This window comes from Rhinoraja longicauda, chromosome 7 (genome assembly GCF_053455715.1).
Source record: "Rhinoraja longicauda isolate Sanriku21f chromosome 7, sRhiLon1.1, whole genome shotgun sequence".
NCBI classification, from domain to species: domain Eukaryota; kingdom Metazoa; phylum Chordata; class Chondrichthyes; order Rajiformes; family Arhynchobatidae; genus Rhinoraja; species Rhinoraja longicauda.
In genome coordinates, this window is record NC_135959.1 from 54,064,452 (window position 1) to 54,081,450 (window position 16,999).

Below are 16,999 nucleotides of genomic sequence, written 5' to 3' on the forward strand. Positions count from 1 at the left end.
GTTAAGCACATTGTCATGCATAAGTACAATGAAATACAGCTACAATGGAAATCTTGCTTGCCACAGAATCACAGGTATATAGACCCAGACAAGACACAAAAAACATAAATTATATCTAATGTAATGGCAGTTTCTATACCATCTCGAAATCCCACTTCGATAGCCATTACTTCTCGGGGATGAAATGTAGTTATAGCTTACACACACGTCGCACCCTGATATGACAAAACGAATCTTCCAAACTCCTTTTCTTCATTAATTGGTTTTATTAAAGTAGCACAAATCATAGAGTAATTCATCAGTTCCCGTACTTTATCAACTGTTTCTTCTTCAAACAATATCTAGAAATTCTTGCAGTTATTACCATATGGTTCTTACAAATATAGCTGGTGCGAGCGCATGGTAAAGAACTGTATGCTCACCATCATCCGAGTCTAAACTGACCCACAACCTCTGTCGACACACTAGCCTCCTCCCATCTAGACACTCCCAATTACACATTAAGTCACACCCACAACCAGGCAAAAAAGACATAAACTAGAAATATTAAAACATAGCCATAACACAATGACAATAACTGAATTAAGCATAAATGGCTCCTACACCTATATCATACGAGACAATGAAAAACCCCTGCAAAAACAAGACATTAGTGCAAAATACAGTCAGAAAAACAAGTCCATGGTAGTGCATAAGGTGGCTTATGCCGAGCTAGGATTAGGGTTATGCATGTCAATTCAAGAGCCTGGTGGTTGTAGGAAAGGAATGGCTCCTGAACCTGATGGTGTGGGACTTCAGGTTTCAGAACCACCTGCCTGAAGGTCACAGGAAGAAGAGGGCATTGCCCGAATGGTGCAGTTCCTTGTTGATAGATGCCATTTCTTGAGGCATTGCCTCATGTGGATGCTTTTATAATTTCCCTTTATTTAAAGGGATGCAAAGTGCTGGAGTGACTCAACATACCTGGCAACATCTTTGGAGAAAATGGATAAGTGGTGTTTCAGATCGAGATTTATGAATACATCTGATAAGCATTGTAAAGAAAAGAATGGTAAGTGAGAGAAAATGAGGATGTGCTGCCAAGTGTAGAAGTGTGAAGGGGAATAATATCAATATATTCAATATATTCCTTTATTCGTTCCACACCGGGGAAATTTACAGTGTTACAGCAGCAAAATGGATAGCAACAGACCATTCATTATAAATAAAAGTAAAAACAAGGATAAATTGTCATCAGTTTTCTGTGTGTTCTTAGCTGTTACTGTTGACTTGTCTGCTGGGAGCAGTGCTGGTTGTGCAGTCTCACAGCAGTGGGAAGGAAAGACCTCCTATATCTCTCTTTCATGCACTTGGGGTGAAGGAGTCTGTCACTGAAGGAGCTACTCAGTGCAGTGACAGTGAGGGAAGCTGTCTTATGAATTGCAATTATTGAAGGTGTTGAACATGATACAGAACAGGAGATCAGTGTTACTAAACAATGGCCTTGAAATAAACAAACAATGGTTACCCATGTATCAAATTGTAGATTCATAAATTCATATGTTTACTGTGATCTCCAGAGCAATTATATTGATGCTGCCACAAAGTTTTGCAGTTGTAAACCTCTTCCAAAGATGTGTTCTTCCCTGTGCTGGCTGCCTCTAGATAATGTCAGACACACAACCAATATCTCTCCATCACCTGCCAAATTGGAAGTCTGTTGAAAATGAGCATTGCAGGAAACATGGACTTCACACATGTATTCAGAATGCTTGGGGTGCAAGATTGTTGGTATTGCAAAAATCGTTAGGGACAGTGGCATAGTGGTTACTCAATAGCATCAAAAAGTCTGGATCCAAAGATGAGAGTTCAAAGCCCAGCAGAGCAGTTAGATATTTTAAGTAACTAAATAAATTTGGATATTTCTGCAAGAAAGAAAGAAAGAGAACAAGTAACTTTGAAATCACAGATTTCTTAGATATATTTTAGAGACATTAGATGGCATTTTAGAGACTTTTAGATAGGCACATGGATATATATGAATGGAAGCACATAGATCATGTGCAAGCAAGGAGATTAGGTTAATTTGGCATCATGTTCGTTATGGACACTGTGGCAGAAGGGTTCTATGTTCTATCTAACAGGTATGCACTTAACCAACAATGTAGATCTCCATTAAAGTGCCAGTCTTTTATATGTTAAAATCCTGATTTGGTCTTGAACCCAAAACTACTAACACCGAAGAGAGTTTTATCACTAGGAAAATTTGACACTAAATTGGTTACATTGAGAAAATTATATTAACTCTAGCATCCTTAAACGGCAATGGTATTAAATTGGTACATTTCCATTGGGGAAGTCACCTACACATTCACGGTTAGCAATGAAAACTTTAAAAAGGCCACAACAATAATGGCTTTAGGGCATGAGCAGTCACAATTTGTTTCCAACAAGATGCATGCATCCCAATAACTTCAGTCTGAAGAAGGGTCTCGACCCGAAACGTTACCCATTCCTTCTCTCCCGAGATGCTGCCTGACCTGCTGAGTTACTGCAGCATTTTGTGAATAAATACCTTCGATTTGTACCAGCATCTGCAGTTATTTTCTTATACCAATAACTTCAACAACAGATTGTCATGATAATTTTAGTGGCAAAGTGGAGGTTAAAAAATGGGGAACATTTGTTTAAAATCATTTCCAAATTTATTGTTAAATTGAGGAAAATGTGCCCATTTATTATATTTTCCTATGGCACAATATTTTCACACAAAATAACTACTTGAAAAACTTTTTTTTTTAAATCGACTGAGTGGAACAAATGATTGAGAAACTCTTCAGAACTGGTAACTCCACCACGACAATCTTCTTACCCACTTCTAATTTCTTTGTTTGTACACAAGATGGTATAATGTATATTTGGTGAATGATGTTCCATCACACTGGTCCCATGACTGATGCATAATAGTGAAAATGGCTTGTTTACTAATCCGAGTAATTGATAGAGGGCTGAAAACTATTTATGCGGTAAAATAGATAGGGATGTGTAACACAATGGTCCGGCATTTCTTTGCCATTTAGTTAACAGCAGTAATTCAAAGTTAAGTTAAGACTTTTGACCAATATCTTACCCATTTTTACCTAGTCCAGTTTCAAAGCCCTCACCAAAGAGACACAAAATGGTGGAGTTACTCAACGGGGCAGGCAGCATCTCTGGAGAGAAGGAACAGGTGGCATTTTGGGTTGAGACCCTTCTTCAGACCTTCAAAGTCTTCAGAGGCACTTTCATCAACATTAACTAATTATGAGCAATTCTGATGGAACAACATAACCAGTATTTGCATGGTTTGATATTACATTTACTGCAAAGCTGTTATAGTAATAGAAAGTTATGAACATAGTTTATGACAACTATCATAGTTTTAAAATGAGTAGCACTTATCCTCGACTACTGTAATAAGGGAAAAGGTTTAAAGGGAACCCGAGAGAAACAGGATTTTCCACACAGGTGCCAGGTTTATGGAACCAGCTGTCAGAAGAGGCGGTGGAAGCAGGCATAATAATCGTGTATAAAATACATTTGTCCAGCACATGTATAGGATAGATTTCGAAAGAATGGGCCAAACGGAGGAAAATTGGACCAGCATAGGTAGGCATCTGGGACGGGACAGCGCGGACGAGTTGGGTAAAGCGCCTGTTGCTGCATAACTCAATGAATCCAGGAAATATTACACTCGCCCACAGGTTTCGTCTCGTTCTTATAACCTCCCGCAATTTGACGGGTCAGGTCTATAAAGCAGACGGCACAAACCTTAAAAAGAGAAACCCTAATATTTTAAACACGGATATAATGTACTTTGGATTGATGGTAAAACCTCGCATCCTTCTGCTTTCCAATCCATTCCAAGCTCGTTTCTATCTGACTTATAACATCTACAATCGTCGCCTCGACGAATTTTCCCTCTTAAAACAGTTTTCTGAATTAAAGTCCCAAAATACTTACACATAGGATTGGATCTGAGCATGGATGGGACTTTCAATACCAAGCATGTGTAAGACGGTACATTAACGTCTTGTGTGATACAACGATCAGCTTAGGTCCACCTTCCCAGCGCTACGAATAATCCTGTGTGTCCAAACTTTAATAAAACCCACGAAAGCTGTTTTATTATTACTAAATCACAGTACAAACGCTATTGCGATCCTGCCACTCAACAATGCCACGAATCAAATGCGAGTAATTAGAAAAGTTATACATTAACACTGATAAATACAAATTTTGGGGGGTTGTAAGAGTGGAGTGCCTGTATATTTTGTTACACCTGGAATCGTTGTGCAACCGAGCCAAGGCTTGGCAAAGTAGGTTTTACTTTTTTTTTTGTCGTGGAATATTTGCGTTTTAAGAACAATTTTGAATTTAAAAATAAAACAGACTGCGACGTTTGACTGCGCGCCCTAAACGTTTAATTATTATAACTTTAAAAGCGACGCACCTGAACTTAAGGGTAAAATGCACAGACAGCAGGCGACCAGGAAAATGTGCTTTGGAGAGCTGCTCTTCATCCTGCCGATGGTTTCTTGTTGGTCCAGGTGGTCCCTGTCTTACCGGAGCGTTAGTTACCAGTGTGTTGCGTTCGCGCAGTGTTGTGATCGCGCAAAACTCAGTGGAGAGATGCGAGAAACCTTCAATTTATAGGATTTCACTTCCTGTACCTCGGTTTCTCATCAACGCCTAGCGGGCATCCCAAATGCCACGTAAATGTCACACTGCTTTCTTATTTATAAAGCAATATCCCCGCTGATCCACGGCACGCGTCAAAAAGTAGTTGCCTAAAAAGTTAATAAGTCTAGAAAAAAAAACCTACATTTTTACTGCGCAGAGGGGAGTTTAATCAAATGCCATACAAAATTGCACTTTTACGAGTCGCAGTTTATTGTATAATGATGTGACTACACCACTTTTCTACAATCCCGATGCATTTCTAATCTATTCCACTCTCCAAAAGAAACAATAGGATATATTTAATATCGACGTACAGAGGGGACACCAGTAAAATGGTAAATGCATTATTTAATGTCATCGGTCCACAAGGCTCAGCCTGGACTAAAATTAATTTACAGAATACTAAAACAAAATACTCAGAATATTTCTGAATAAAACGAAGATTAAACTTTTTGGGTTAATTATTCTCGACTACAAATTTAGGGGTAAAACATTTGGGGGGGAAAAGCCACGAGGCTTAAAAAAAACCTGAAGCATTTTAAAAGGAGGGAAAAGCTGATTTTTTTGAGGAATTTTCCAGGAAGAGTAACTGAAGGAACGCTTTACCTGTTTCCTCACACGAAAACAAAAACCTTCTTCTCAAAGCACAGACTCTACTACAAATAATGACCTTTAAAAAAGTATCAGTAACGTGATTTGTAAAGTAAAGTAAAATAAAGGTTTTAATAAGCCAGAAAAATGATAAAATTCATAGGGGAAAAAAACGAAGAGGTGCCTAAAGAAACGGTGGATGCTGGAATTATCATCTTCATAAGATCAGAGTAGTCAAATTTGCACCTATGGTCCAGAGGTCCAGGTTACTGATCTGGAAATGTGAATTCAAATCCCATCCTGATTCCTTTGAAACTCAATTCCATCCAAATAAAAAAATATTAACAGATCAGAGGGGAAAGGTTTGAAGGAGACTAGATGGGCACGTTTTTCACTCCGAGAGTGGTGAGTATATGGAAAGAGCAGTCAGAGGAAGCGGGAGAGGTAAGTATTTCTTTTAAAAGATGTCTGGACAGGTACAGGAAAGGTTTAGGTCCAAAAACACAGGCAAGTGGGACTAGCTCAGGTAGGCATCTTGGTTGGCATGGATGTGTTGGGCTGAAGGGCCTGCTTCTGTACCATATGATTCTATGATTTAAAAAAATATATAGATTTTAGAATGATTCCTGTTGCTCTGTGGGTAACAAATGTGACCTCACTGTTTATGAAAGAAAAGAGAGAAAAAGGAGAACTAACGATCCTTCAACTATTAGTCTGACATTCATTGCAGGGAAACGCTGATGTTTACAAGAAAAGAATGCCGCATCAATAGATTCAGAAAGTAACAGTATACTGGAGAAACAGCAACATGAATATCGGAACGGCTAATCACTTTAGACTAATCTATTAGATGTTTCTTGTTTCTTGTAAGAAAATAAAGGGACCCAGTAGATGTAGCATATATATGCAGAATGTTTTTGCAAAGGTCCCATACAGAAGGGTATTAGTGCATATGAAATAATAGCATGGATTGAGAATTGTAAGTGGGAAACATTGACGTTCAGATGCATTTGATGTCCTTGTGCATAAATCAAAGGTGCAGCAAGCAGTTAGGAAGGCAAATTACTTTATGGCCTTAATCAGAAGAAGATTTGAGTGCAAGAATAAGAATAATATATGACAATGATATTGGCTTTGCTGAGACTTCAGCATGAGTGCAGTGAACAAATTTGGCCTCCATGTCCAAAATAGCAGGAAACCTTTGGTCAGTTAGCTTAACATCTGATGTTAGAGAGGAGTGATTGGAGAACAGAGACCTAGTTTAGAAGAATGAGAAGTAAGTTCTTTGGGACATTGCAAATTATTAAAGGGCTTGAGAGTAGATTTAGGGAGGATATTTCCCCTTTATAACAAGCCTAGAACTAAGTGTAACTGTGTCAAAATCAGGAGTAGACCATTAAGACAAAAAGCCAGAAGTAACCACTTCACTAGGAAGTTGGTGAATCTTTGGAATTCGCTTTCTTGAAGGGCTACAGAGACTCAGTCATCAAACGGATCAATATAAAGGTCAATAGATTTCAGTATATTCAAGGAATGAAGGGATATGAGGATAGGGTAGAAAATGGTGTTTGAGGTTGATTCATGATTTGGGTGGCACAGTGGCTCAGAGGTAGAGCTAATCAGTGTGGGAGGAGATTGCATTCTTCTCGTGAGTTAAATCCTGATTCGAGATTTTAGTACAATAGACAAAAGACAATAGGTGCAGGAGGAGGCCATTTGGCCCTTGAGCTAGCACCACCATTCAATGTGATCATGGCTGATCATTCTCAATCAGTACCCCGTTCCTGCCTTCTCCCCATACCCCCTGACTCCGCTATCCTTAAGGGCTCTATCTAGCTCTCTCTTGAATGCATTCAGAGAATTGGCCTCCACTGCCTTCTGAGGCAGTGAATTCCACAGATTTACAACTCTCTGACTGAAAAAGGTTTTCCTCATCTTCATTCTAAATGGCCTACCCCTTATTCTTAAACTGTGGCCTCTGGTTCTGGACTCTCCCAACATTGGGAACATGTTACCTGCCTCTAACGTGTCCAACCCCTTAATAATCTTATATGTTTCGATAAGATCCCCTCTCATCCTTCTAAATTCCAGTGTATACAAGCCTAGCCGCTCCAATCTTTTAACATATGACAGTCCCGCCATTCCGGGAATTAATCTAGTAAACCTACGCTGCACGCCCTCAATAGCAAGAATATCCTTCCTCAAATTTGGAGACCAAAACTGCACACAGTACTCCAGGTGCGGTCTCCAAATTTGGGCTGCATTGGGCCCTATACAACTGCAGAAGGACCTCTTTGCTCCTATACTCAACTCCTCTTGTTATGAAGGCCAACATTCCATTGGCTTTCTTCACTGCCTGCTGTACCTGCATGCTTCCTTTCAGTGACTGATGCACTAGGACACCCAGATCTCATTGTACGTCCATTGTACACCATTCAGATAATAACCTGCCTTCTTATTCTTACCACCAAAGTGGATACCCTCACACTGTTCCACATTAAACTGCATCTGCCATGCATCCGCCCACTCACACAACCTGTCCAAGTCACCCTGCAACCTCATAGCATCTTCCTCACAGCTCACACAACCACCCAGCTTTGTATCATCTGCAAATTTGCTAATGGTACTTTTAATCCATTCATCCAAGTCATTAATGTATATTGTAAATAGCTGCGGTCCCAGCACCGAGCCTTGCGGTTCCCCACTAGTCAATGCCTGCCATTCTGAAAGGGTCCCATTTATCCCCACTCTTTGCTTTCTGTCTGTCAACCAATTTTCTATCCATGTCAGTACCCTACCCCCAATACCAAGTGCTCTAATTTTGCCCACTAATCTCCTATGTGGGACCTTGTCGAAGGCTTTCTGAAAGTCGAGGTACACCACATCCACCGGCTCTCCCCTGTCAATTTTCCTAGTTACATCCTCAAAAAAGTCCAGAAGATTAGTCAAGCATGATTTCCCCTTCGTAAATCCATGCTGACTTGGAACGATCCTGTTACTGCTATCCAAATGCTCCGCAATTTTGTCTTTTATAATTGACTCCAGCATCTTCCCCACCACTGATGTCAGGCTAACTGGTTTATAATTTCATGTTTTCTCTCTCCCTCCTTTCTTAAAAAGTGGGATAACATTAGCTACCCTCCAATCCACAGGAACTGATCCTGAATCTATAGAACATTGGAAAATGATCACCAATGCATCCACAATTTCTCGTGCCACCTCCTTAAGTACCTTGGGATGCAGACCATCAGGCCCTGGGGATTTATCAGCCTTCAGTCCCATCAGTCTACCCAACACCATTTCCTGCCTAATGTGAATCTCCTTCAGTTCCTCCGTCACCCTAGGATCTCTGGCCACTAGAACATCTGGGAGATTGTTTGTATCTTCTTTAGTGAAGACAGATCCAAAGTATCAGTTCAACTCGTCTGCCATTTCCTTGTTCCCCATAATAAATTCCCCTACTTCTGACTTCAAGGGACCCACATTTGCCTTGACTATTTTTTCCTCTTCACATACCTAAAAAAGCTTTTACTATCCTCCTTTGTATTATTGGCTAGCTTACCCTCATCTTTTCTCCCTGTATTGCCTTTTTAGTTATCTTCTGTTGCTCTTTAAAAGATTCCCAATCCTCTGGCTTCCCACTCTTCTTTGCTATGATATACTTCTCTTATTTTTATGCTGTCCTTGACTGCCCTTGTCAGCCATGGGTGCCTCTTACTCCCCTTAGAATCTTTCCTCCTCTTTGGGATAAATTGATCCTGCAATTTCTACATTGTTCCCAGGAATACCTGCCATTGCTGTTCCACCGTCTTCCCTGCTAGGGCCTCCTTCCAGTCAAATCTAGCCAGCTCCTGCCTCATGCCTCTGTCATCCCCTTTGCTATACTGTAATACTGACACTTCCGATTTTCCCTTCTCCCTCTCAATTTGTAGAGTAAAACTTATCATATTGTGATCACTGCATCCTAATGGCTCTTTTACCTTGAGTCCCCTTATCAGATCAGGTTCATTACACAACACTAAATCCAGAATTGCCTTCTCCCTGGTAGGCTCCAGTACAAGTACAACTTGAAGAGGGTTACAATATAACCTTTTATGTCATTAGAATATTCACACTGAAACTACTAAACTCATACTGGCAATTAAAATCTAAATGTATCAAAGTTAATTTTTCCCAGACCTCAAAACTGGAGGAATATACAAACAGAAGACCGTCACAGCTATTAGTTTCATTATTGCGGAGATTTTCACTCATTATATACTGTGACTGTATCAAAGACTTCTTCTGTGAATCAGTACTTAGTCCCAATAGAGTTTATATGAATAATATCTGATGACAGAGTTGGAAAGAAATCTTTGTTGCACTAATAACTTATTCTTATTTAATCGCTCGATCCTTGGAGAGTTGAAGAATAAACATTGTCAGAAAATTAAAAATAACGCATACAAAGAAAATAAAAACAGAGCACAGTGTACCTAATCATAGAATGTTGAATCTGTGCACATTCCAATATAAAAAGTGTTCAGCGTTCATTCTGATCAATTCTAAATCAAAACAAGAGTTCCTTGCTTATGCATGGGCTCAACACTCTTATCATCCCTGCATTACACCCTTGTTTAAGAGGGAAGGGTGCCAAACAGTGGACACTATCAAGGGGTCAGTTAGCTCAGCATCTATTGCTTGGGAAGATGGTGCCATCTATAATCAAGGAATATATTGTTAGGTGTTTACAAAAGCGAATGCAATCGAGGCAATATGTTTATATGAAAGGGGAATCATGCATGGCAAATTTACCACAGTTCTTCAAGGTTATAGCAAACAGAATCAATAGAGGATAATCTTTGGATTTGATGTATTAAGATTTCCAGTTGGCATTTGATAAGGCATGACATATAAAGCTAAAAAGGGATAAATGTGTTAACGCAGATAGTAAACTAGTTATCACAGAGACAACAGAGAATTGGAATGAATGGTCTTTTTCAGGACCATTGGAAAGACAAAACTTGTCGAGTGACATTCTTTTATTTACTACCTATGTTAATGATGGAGGAGAAACAGACTGTAAGACACACAAGTTTGTTGATGATTTAAAAATAAGTGCAAGGGCCTGCCATAAAGGGGGCATTTGGACGCTGCAACAGGATTTAGATAGGTTAAGAAATTAGGCAACGATCTGACAAATGGGAGTTAATATAGCGAAGTGTGGGGTTGTGCACTTTGATAGGAGCAATTAAAAGCCAGATCATTGTAAAAATGGAAAGAGGTTGCAAATGAGTGGAGTATACAAAAATATCTAGTTTTTTTGTGAAGTGTGACAGTGAAACAGACTTTGGCAAAGTTAATCAATTGAAATGATCTGGTTAGAACTAATAAATTGCTTCTTAATGATGTACTAATTTTTTTCTAGGCCACATGGGACCCAAAATCATGGAAGTGCTTAACATATAAAATAGATTTTGAAGTGGGCAAGAACAGGCTAACTCTACCTGATGGACCATACTAACCTAATTCCCTAACATGGGCCAGTCACAGAAGAGAAGAAGAAATGAAAGTAATCGTTAGCATGTCTAACAATATCATCTATTAACCCATTCATCTGTTCAAGATGTACTTCTGTCCGAATGTCAATCAGGTCATTAAAGTTACAATTAAGATTTCCTGAAGAGGATTGCAAATATTCATTTAAAATCTAACAAGGAGTATAGTAGTCCCAGATCATTTATTGAAATGTGAAAAGAGGATATAGCAAGACTTGTAAGAAACAGGTTTTCAGTCCTTTGCTGAATGTTGTAGTTGGTATCAATGATTGGAGGACACAAGGGACGGGAGATGCTGGAATCCTGGGTGAAAAACAAACTGCTGGAGGAACCCAGTGGGTCAGGCATCATCGCTAGAGAGAAATGGACAGAAGACCTTTTGGATGGGACTTTCTTCAGACTAATGGTGTAGATGGGAAATGACTAGGAAAAAGAGGCGAGGGGTATGATTCAACAGATAGAATATTGAAATAATGTGTGTTGTGTAATGTAATAGACTGGAGCTGTCTGGAATAATGTTATGTTTTGACTGATGTTCATGAATATAGGTTGGAATCATTCCAATGGGGAGATCAATGTCATTAGTAATAAATGAAAGCGAAGCTGATTGGAAGAGGAGACAGTATTGGGTGGAGCTACTGAGCAAATAGGGAATTAATCAAGTATTTAGACATTAACTTCAGCACACTCACAACAATTTGAAAGGAAATTACATAGCTCTGAATATATCTTCAGTGAGGGAGAATAAAATGACAAATTACTAAGATTATTAAACACTGAAATCCTTGGTGGTGTACAGAAATAGAATAGATAGATTATCGAGAGTGAAGTTCCAGAGCTGCGTCACGAAACCCTTCTACGCTCTGAGTTCCTTCTCTTGAAGTCATAATTTGTGTTCAATTCCTAGCACAAACTTCCTCAATGCGCAATGCAGAAATACATTGAATCCTCCAATATTTGATTAGCTTATTGGGCAGTTTACACCCCAGCGGTATGAACATTGACTTCATTGGAAGAGCAGCATCTCACATTTCGCTTGGGCAGTTTACACCCCAGCGGTATGAACATTGACTTCTCCAACTTCAGATAGTTCCTCTGTCCCTCTCTTTCCCCTCCCCCTTCCCAGTTCTCCCACTGTCTTCGTCTCCTACTACATCCTATCTTTGTCCCACCCCCTCCCCTGACATCAGTCTGTAGAAGGCTCTCGACCCGAAAAGTCACCCATTCCTTCTCTCCTGAAATGCTGCCTGACTTAGTTACTCCAGCATTTTGTGCCTACCTTCAGCTTATTGGCTAAGGTGAATTCAATTGTTTGGTGAGGAAGAAGAGAGTGGTATCCAATGATCATTTTAAGGACGCTTGTTATCATTAATTTAAGGCTGTTTATTGATTTTAATTTAATATGTTAAGGCAATTTATTGACAAGATTGGGATTTATTGGTGATTGTTAGTTGCTTAGGTAGGCGAGGGCCTTTTGCTGAACTGCATTGGCCTATCGACCAAAAAAAATATCCCTTTGGTTTGAATAAAATATGAGTAACATCAATAAAGATTCACCAGTTTTCCATAAACTCTGAAACATTGTTAATTTTTTTGAACATTGAAGAACTCAATATTTTTCTGTTTCTTTGATTCATCAGTTTCCATTGGACATGAGGTATCAGTGTAGTGGACCTTCTCTGCCTGGTTTCCAAGATTTGAGTGTTTCTCCTGTGTCCAATAGTCTAAAACTTGATGCAGTTCTTAAGGTGTCATTTGACTTGATTACTGTACAGTTTCAACATAATACCTTCTGATTTAACAGCTTGGGATATCTCAATCATTCCAGGAAAGATTATGGATTATCTGGACAGAATTAAGTCGAGTACTGTGCTAAAATGAATTTTTTTCTTTCAGTATTGAAATTGATGTCTGCTGCTATCAATTTACAATTAGAGTAAAACGTTCATTTTAGTTTAGAAAATTATTTGCCAAAATAATTCCCATTGATAAAAAATTATGTCTTGCCAGAACAAAAACAAGTTTTCAACTATTTTTCTTCTTCAGTGGGGAAGAGTAATGAGAATGGTGGTTCCTCTGACTCACAGTCCTGTAGTCAGTTATTTCACTACTGATCACCCGCTTTGCAGTAACATGTAGCCAAATGATGCCATTGTTAAGGACTACTTCTCTGCGGCAGCAATTAATTTTAATAACTTTGCCATTCTTGTGAAACCTATGAGCAGTAGCCAAGTGAAACCACAGATGTGTCCTATTCTGTTGCTGAGATGTTAATTGAAGAGAGCAATGATCAGCACTTAATTGGAGAGAGAGATCAGTGTGCTGACCTGGTGATTTACAGCCTCTCTCTGAAGAGAAGTGGGGTTTACCTTGTATTTATGCTATCTGGACCAGTATCCTGAACCCCATTGGCATGTTTAAGTTACAAATTGGGAGGTCATGTTGCAGTTGTATAAGACGTTGGTGAGACCGCCCTCTGGCTAAAGAAATTCTGAAGAAGGGTCTCGACCCGAAATGTCACCCATTCCTTCTCTCCAGAGATGCTGCCTGCTCTGCTGAGTTACTCCAGCATTTTGTATCTACCTAAAGAAATTCCTTGTCTGAAGGTACGTCCTTTTATTCTGAGACTGTGCTATCTGGATCTAGGCTCTCCCGTTTCTGGAATCATCATTTCTACATCCACTCTATCTAGGGCTTTCATTATCCAGTAGGTTTCAATGAGACCCTGGGATTATTCTCATAAACCTCATCTGCACCCTCTCCAAAGCCAACACATCCTTCTTCAGATATGGAACCCAATAATGCTCATAATATCTCAAATGTGGCCTCATCAGTGCCTGATAAAGCCTCAGCATTACATCCTTGCTTTTATATTCTAGTCTAGAACATTACATTAAAACAAATGCATTAAAATGTGTTCAGGATGGATGAAGTAAAGGATCAGGAACAAAAGCAGTCAACTTTGGTTATGTGAAATTTATTTGCTTATCAAATGTTGTTGAAGCAAGTTAGTCAGCTAAATATCAGCATTCTCGGGCCAGAGCTTGAAATCCATGCCTGGATTCCTTTGTCAGCTCCCTGCTTCACTACCCGAAAGGGAGAACAAGCAGTAGGTGTACTACAAACTGTGTTCCAAATTGTTTGTTTCATATAAATTAAGAGATACATCTTTGTGCTACTGGTCTTTTATAGGTTTGTTTTTGGAGGAAGAGAAATTAGACTGGATAACATCAGTGGTAGTTTGACATTTGCATCCATGGTAAAATTAGATTTTATTTGACAAGCCTTACTTCAGACAGAGGTGAGCAGGAACTTGTCTGCCCAGTAAAAGTCATTAAATTGAGCGCATCACATTACTTTTTCAGGGAAGGTGACTCTTGACCATTCTCCAATGACTGAAAGCTGGAACTTTACTTGTCAAAGTCTCAGATATGTTCATAGAAAATAGGAAATCTGCAAATGCTGAAAACCTGAAATAAAAACAGAAAATGCCAGGAACTTGGCCGACCTAATGAAAGGTCAAGGATCTGAAACATTAACTCTGCTTCTCTTCCCACAGATGCTGCTTGACTTGCTGAGTGTCTGCAGCATTTCTGCTCTTATCCAAGACTAATGAAATTAGGTTGTGAATGGAGAGAATCTGGATCTGGAGCAAACGGAGACAAGATTACCACTTTACAAATTCATGAGGCACAGTCTCCAAGGTAACTAGATGGGCCGACTATTCTCAATGCTTAAATCAATATATATCTTGAAAAGGAGACAGGCAATAGAGAGTGAATGCAGCAAACAGATATTTAAACGGAGTTTGCAAGTGCTTGAAAAGAAAGGTGTTGCCTAGATTGTAAAAAGTGACACAGGAAGTGCAAAAATAGAATAAATGCATGGGTGTTTGGCTGTGTCACTCTGTCTCTTTATCTTTACTCTTTCATTATCCCTTGTAATCAAACAATATATATTTGTTGAACCACACATCAAAGGAATTTAATATACATGGCCAGATGGGGAAGTAATCTGTTGTAGCAAAATAAATGAGAACAGAAACGGGGTTATTTTCAAACCAGCTTTGAAAATTTAGTTCACACATAGATGTTTTTGTTTAGTTGGAGACCCCAAAAATTCTTAAGATCCAAAATGAAATTATACCCATATTGATTCTCACTTTGCAATATTGATCTATTAGCATATTAAACTACATTGTTGTAACTATGAAACTTAATTATCCGCTGTATTTATCAAATTATTTCCAATTCCATTCTGTATCTGCAATTTTTCTTTTATTTCCTCAAATTTTACAGTGGTCTATTGCTATAAAAAGTAATGTTAAAGGCTTCTAAATTCATTTTTAAGGGACCTAGGAAAGGTAGATATTTATAGGCCATTGGTAATTGCCTTTGCAAAGGAAGCAAAGTGCAACAATATGTCCAAGCATTATTTGGATGTGATACATGAAACAAGACAAACCTCTTTGCAGAGCACACTTATTGCTAAAAAAATGATTGGTGCTGCATAAAGTGCAGTGAAGATTTAATAAGTATGAAATTCTCACTGCTAGTCTGTGATTCATTAGTATAACAAAGCAAAAATATAATTTTATTTGATGTTTTAACAAAGAGTAAAAAAGATGAGCAAATACAATTGATTCATATGTCAATCCCTCTGATGGTGCATGAATAGAGCTACATGAGCAGCTGGAAAACTCATGTTCCATTTGTTCAAATGCTCAATTTGCAACTAATTAAAAATCCACAGAAAAAAATGGAAGTTGTGCAAATTGGCTAGCCTCCAAGAAAAGATGACACGATGCAAAAATGATGCCGCTTAATACCACTTGGGAATGAATAAATATTCGAACCATTCTAGGTCAGATCACCATTATGAGTGTTGCTTTTCCTTTCATTTGCACTCTGTTTTAGATTTGTTAGACTATCATATTGCTCACTCTTTTCAAACTTGGACTATTGGATGTGTGAATCTGCAAAGGTTTCATTCCAAACCTTAAATATAAAAGTAGATCAGGATGTACAAATTCCAATGATGCTGCTGATACCAATATGCGTCAGTGAAGAATGTATTTTATAGAACTGACGGTGCCTTGGGAGAACTTATTTTATGAGGCTTATGAAAGGTAAAAGCTTAGATATGTAGAGTTGGCAGCAGCAGCGGTTGAGGAGCGAGGATGAAGAGCAAGAGTACGTCTGGTTCGAGATGGGTTGCGGAGGTTTCATAGCGAGATCGACCACGTCGTAATTTGGAGAGCTAGGAATTGATGGACAGAGTTTGCGTCAGGCCGTAAAACAGGTGTGTGAGGCAGTAGAGCAAGGCAATAGGTGGATTTGGTGGAGAAGAAATCATGTCAGGTGGCAAGAATTAAGAGTCAAGATTGTTTTATTATCACTATCGTGAAAAGGAACAATGAAATTCTTACTTGCAGCAGCACCCCAGGAGCACAGAGAAGCAATGTGTGGGTAATGGAAGGTGCATGCTACCTCACAAACCAACACCTGCCTGCCCAGTCAGCCCTCTCCTGACCCATCTGTGGAAGCGTTTTCGTACCAAGGGACTCCCTAACAAGAAATAAGAATTTTATTTTGACCTGACGTGTAACATATACATTTACAAAGCTCTTGAAAATAATTCTACTATTCTTCAATCCATTTGGGAAGAATGTTCACTGTCTGATAGAGATAGGGAAATAGGAATCCTATTACCACTCTAGTCTGGCATCCGTCCATCTGCGGGAGATGATGGTGCGGCTTGACATTGCCCTGCTTGGAGAGGGGGATTTTTCATCTGTAGTTACATTTCGTTGTGTGACTGACTAGGCCTATCTGTGACAGGCAGACCCTTCCACAGTTTCCACAGGTGAGGTCGTCTCTGGTCATTGTTCTGGGGAGTCTGTGGCTGCTGTCTTTGACCATATTGCGGTGTTGGCGCCTGTGCTCCAGTGTCTTGAACCACATGCCATCGTGATGTTTCATGTCCGCCTGGAGATCCTTCCTCCACCTGCCATGGTCCTCAGCAGCCGCTTCCCAGTTGTCAGTGTCGATATTGAAGCTTGTCATATCCCTTTCAAGTGTGTCATAGCAGACATTTAGTCTTCCTTTTGGTCTCCGAGCATTGGCAACCTCCCCATAAAGCACGTCTTTGGGGATACGCCTATTGTCCAT

The 16,999-nt window shown here is 39.3% G+C and overlaps 1 pseudogene; it reads right to left on the minus strand.

The window, feature by feature from the left end:
• The window catches only part of LOC144595638 (uncharacterized), a 30,549-nt pseudogene extending 13,550 nt beyond the window's left edge, over positions 1-16,999 (minus strand).